A 5592-nucleotide genomic window follows, 5' to 3' on the forward strand; every position below is an offset into this window, starting at 1 on the left:
CAAATTTCAAAAGGATGAACAATCCAAATGTTGCCTTTTAAAATGGCCGACATGAAACTCCCAATATCTGTTCTAAAGAAAAAGATTTAACTACCAGAAGGTTTTCCTCGAAATACATCCCAGCAGCTTGAGACAGACAGTGAAGTGTTTGTACTTGTACGTTAGTTTGTTTGGTGGGATACACGTCTGGACTGCAGAGCAGCTCTCTGATGATTTGTCAGAGCTGGAAATTCGTTGGCTGAAGCACTCTGGCAAACATTCACGTGTAAGAATTGAGTTGTTCTTTTGATCGTGACTGGATATCTTGCAGTTCCTGTTCTTCCTTTGCTTTGATATTCTGGTAAGCCTGCACTTTGCTTGCTTCCTTTAAGAAAGCCCTGTTAGAAGAAATTTCATGAGAAAGTGGACCAGGGTGCTGATGGTGGCACCAGCTCCTATCCAGGCCACTGTGAACAGGTGATAAGATATGTAGAAGTCATTTGTATCGCAGATGTTTAGGGCACAGCCACATATTTTTCCTGGGGAAGCATTCCAAGGAATGATTTACCACATTGCCAATATCCATGCAGATCTGCTGCTCCACACTGGCTCTCCCGTTGGTCGGGGTGACACAGTGACTTCACAAGTTGACCACACACTATAGAACATAAACATGGAACCACCGAGAAACCAAACACATCCAGGCAAGGCACACCCAGCACATAGGTGAGGAAGACGAACATTCCAAGGATGCATTGGCCACAGGCAGTTGTTTTAAATTCCCTGTGCAGTTCTTTCACTGCCCTTATGCCGGAAAAGCCTTCTGCCAAAAGAACGATCCCATACAAGAAGAAAAAGGACCTGATTCCATAGATGACATACGCCATCAGTTGTATTACTTCCCTCAGCAAGGCGCGGTCACTGGTGCTGCTGGAGAAGTGTTGCTAAAGAATCACCATGGTGCCCACGAGTTCCACATGCTCACAGCCACAGAACAAGGCGACTCTAGAGAAGCAGAGGTGGCCCCCAGAGAAGTATAGGGCGGGCCCGCCCATACACTTGATGCAGCATTCGAAGCAGCACTTGGCTGGAAACCAAAGGAGGGGAGTGGGCTGCCAGCTCTTAGGTTCCCCTGGGATGAGTGAAGGTGATGGCACAATTTTACAGGTCTGGCAGCCACGTGCATGGGCTGGGCTCTGAGCAGGCTACGCTGGGCTACTGGACTGGAGGCTGACTCCTCAATCAAGCACTATTTTCATATAGCCTAACAAAGCATAGATCAAAAGATATAATAGCAATAATAGAGTCCATAGTTATCCATAAAAGAACAGAGTCAATGAAAGGAAAGGAAATAGGATAAATTAGGCTAGAAACATTTCATTTTATTTTTAAGCACTCATTAATTTATTCTAAAATTAGTGTTGACTTCCTCACAACAATTAGGATGGCTATTCTTTAAAAACAAAACAAAACAAAACAAACAAGTGTTGGTGAGGATGTGGAGAAATTACAAGCTTTGTACACCGTTGATAGAGATCTAAAATGATGTAGCTGATATGGAAAACAGTATTGCAAGTTCTCAAAAGAATAGAAAATATAATTACCAAACAATCCAGCGATCCAATTCTGAGTATATACCACAAAGAATTGAAAGCAAGGTCTTAAAAAGCTTTGTACACCCATGTTTATAGCAGCATTATATTCACAATAGCTTAAGGGTGGAAGCAACCTAACTGTCCATCCATAGATGAATGGATAAACAAATTGTGGTATATCCATGTAACAGACTATTAATCAACCTTAGAAAGGAAGATATGGAACATATTTCAACAGAATAAAGGCCATATATGACAAACCCACAGCTAACATCATACTTAACGGTGAAAAGCTAATTTTTTATTTTTTTTTTAAGATCAGGAATGAGACAAGGATGTCCACTGTTACCACTTTTATTCAACATAGTATTGAAAGTCCTAGCTTCAGCAATCAGACAGAAAAAAAAAAAAGAAAAAGAAAAGGCATCCAAATTAAAAAGGAGGAAGTAAAACTGTCATTATTTGCAGATGACATGATACTACAAGTACATAGAGAGAACCCTAAAGAATCCACCAAAAACCTATTAGACTAATAAATAGATTCAATAAAATAGCAGGATACAAAATTAATATTCAGAAATTGTTGCATTTTTATACACCAATAATGAATTATCAGAAAGACAAATAAAGAAAGCAATCCCATTTATAACTCCATCAAAGAATAAAATAACTGTGCAATGTCAGAGGGGTAGTAGATTAGGGGAGGTGGGTTATCGCTTTGTGAGAGGTGTAAATGTCTAACTATTACATTGTTTTGTACACCTGAAACTAATAAATAAATAAATAAATAAATAAATAAAATAAATTTTAAAAAACTCAGTTGGGTAGTATTCCCTACTTTGTTTTCTGAAAGTTTGTTTACAATTGGATTTTTTATTCCTTAAATGTTTGACAAATCTTAAAAATGATGCCATCTGGGACTGGAATTTTCTTTGAGGGAAGATTTTAAATTATGAATTCAATTTTGTTAATATAGGGCTATCGAAATTTTTCTATTTCTCCTTAAATCCGTTTTGAAAGTTTGTATTTTTCTCTTTTTTTTTCTTTTCCTTTTTTTTATTGGGGAAGGGGAACAAGATTTTATTGGGGAACAGTGTGTACTTCCAGGACTTTTTCCAAGTCAAGTTGTTGTCCTTTCAATCTTAGTTGTGGAGGGCGCAGCTCAGCTCCAGGTCCAATTGCTGTTGATAGTTGCAGGGGGCGCAACTATCACTTGTGGGGGATAGTTGCCCACCATCCCTTGTGGGAGTCGAACCGGCAACCTTGTGGTTGAGAGGATGCGCTCCAACCAACTGAGCCATCCAGGAGCTCAGCGGCACCTCAGCTCAAGGTGCTGTGTTCAATCTTAGTTGCAGGGGGCACTGCCCACCATCCCTTGCGGGACTTGAGGAATCAAACTGGCAACCTTGCGGTTGAGAGCCCTCTGGCCCATGTGGGAATCAAACTGACAGCCTTCAGCGTTAGAAGCACGGAGCTCCAACCGCCTGAACCACTGGGCCAGCCCGACAGTTTGTATTTTTCAAAGAAAGGTGTCCATTTCATCTAAGTTGTAAAATTTATCAGCACAAATTTGTTCATATTCTCTTATTAGCCATTTAAAATCTGTAGAATACGTACTGATATCTGTACTTTCAGTACTAACATTGATATGTGGTTCTCTTTTTAAAAAATCAATTTACCTAGGTTTACAAAATAAAAAATATTTAAATAAAAAAAAATAATAAAATACCTAGGAATAAATTTAACTGAGGAGATAAAAACTTGTACTCAGAAAATTATAAGACATTCAACAAAGAAACTGAAGAAAATACAAATGGAAGCACACACCGTGCTCATGGATAGGAAGAATTAATATCATTAAAATGTCCATAATACCCAAAGCAATCTATAGATTCAGTACAATTAGTATGACAATACCAATGGCAGTTTTCACAGAACTAGAACAAAAAATCCTAAAATCTATATAGAACCACAAAATATTCCCAAAAGCCAGAGCAATCTTGAGAAAGAAGAACAAAGTCGGAGGTATCATACTACCTGATATCAAACTATGCTGCAAAGTGATAGTAATCAAAACAGCATGATATTGGCATAAAAACAGACACATAGATCAATGGAACAGAATACAGAACCTAGAAATAAACCCATGTCTATAAGGTCAATTAATCTATGACAAAGGAGGCAAGAATATACAATGCAATAAAGTAAAGACAGTGTCGTCAATAAATGGTGCTGGGAAAACTAGATAGACACATGCAAAAGAATGAAACTGGTTCACCTTTCTACACCATATACAAGAATAAACTCAAAATGGATTAAAGACTTAAATGTGAGACCTGAAACTATAAAACTCCTAGAAGAAAACGTAATCAGTAAACTCTTTGATATTTCTGTAAGCAATACTTTGGGGGGTATGTGTTCTTAGGCAAGGGCAACAAAAGAACAAATAAACAAATGGGACTACATCAAACTAAAAAGTTTTTGCACAGTGAAGGAAACTACAAAAAAAACAAAAAGACAACGTAGTGAATGGGAGAAAATATGGGCCAACAGTACATCTGATGAGGGGTTAATATCCAAAATATATAAGAAACATATACAACTTACTACAAAGAATCCAATTCAAAAATCAGTAGAGGACCTGAACAGACATTTCTCCAAAGAGGACGTCCACATGGCCAATAGACATATGAAAAGATGCTCAACATCACTCATCATCAGAGAAATGCAAATAAAAACCACAATGAGATATCACCTCACACCTGTCAGAATGGCCATCATCAATAAATCAACAAACAAGTGTTGACGAGGCTGTGGAGAAAAGGGAATCCTAGTGCACTGTTGGTGGGATTGCAGACTGGTGCAGCCACTATGGAAATCAGTACTGAGGTTCCTCAATAAATTAAAAAATAGAACTATCATATGACCCAGGAATTCCACTTCTGGGTATCTAGCTGAAGAAATCTAAAACACTAATTTGAAAAGATATATGCACCCTTGTGTTCACTGCATCACTATCTACAATAGCCAAGATATCAAGATATGGAAGCAACCTAAGTGTCCATCAATAGACGAATGGATAAAAAAGACAATGGAATATTCCTCGGCCATAAAAATGAATGAAATCTTACCATTTGCAACAACATGGATGGACCTAGAGGGTATTATGCTAAGTGAAATAAGTCAGACTGAGAGAGACACATACTGTATGATCTCACTTATATGTGGAATCTATAAAACAAAATAAATGAACAAACAAAACAGAAACAGACTCATAGATGCAGAGAACAAACTGATGGTTGCCAGAGGGGAGGAGGGTGGAGGAGCTAGGTGGAAAAGGAGAAGGGATTAAGAAGTACAAATTGGTAGTTACAAAACAGTCACAGGGATACAAAGTACAGCATAGGGAATACAGTCAATAATAACATAATAAGTATGTATAGTGCCAGGTGGTTACTGGACTAATTGGGGGGATCGCTTTGTAAATTATATAAATGTCTAACCTCTACGCGCACACCTGAAATTAATATAACATTGAATGTTAACTGTAATTGAAAAAAGACTTAAAAGGAAAGTATGTAAAATAGTCAAGTTGTAGAAGCAGAAAATAAAACTGGATGCCAGGGGCTCAAGAGAGGGAGAAATGGAGTGTTGTTATTAAATTTCAGTTATGCAAGATAAATAAGTTCTAGAAATATGCTGTATAGCATTGTACCTAAAGTTCACAATATTGTATTGTATACTTAAAAATGTATTAAGAAGGTAGATCTCATGGTAAATATTCTTTGAAACAAGGAAGGTCTTTCTGACAAATGTTACAACATGGATGAACCTTGGGGACATTTTGCTAATTGAAATAAAGCCAGTCATAAAAAGAAATACTGTATGATTCCACTTACCTAAGATACATTCTTAGATGCAAAAAGTATAACAGTGGTTGTAAAGGGCTCAGGGAAGAGCAAGTGGGGAATTGTTTAATGAGTATGGAGTTTCAGTTTTTTAGGATGAAAAGAGTATT

General features: G+C 37.5%; 1 pseudogene; it reads right to left on the reverse strand.

Moving 5' to 3' along the window:
* Window positions 1-259: 259 nt before the first annotated feature.
* Window positions 260-5592, reverse strand: part of LOC109456646 (neuronal membrane glycoprotein M6-b) — a 121784-nt pseudogene continuing 116451 nt past the window's right edge.

The sequence above is a fragment of the Rhinolophus sinicus genome, chromosome X (genome assembly GCF_036562045.2).
Source record: "Rhinolophus sinicus isolate RSC01 chromosome X, ASM3656204v1, whole genome shotgun sequence".
Classification (NCBI taxonomy): Eukaryota; Metazoa; Chordata; class Mammalia; order Chiroptera; family Rhinolophidae; genus Rhinolophus; species Rhinolophus sinicus.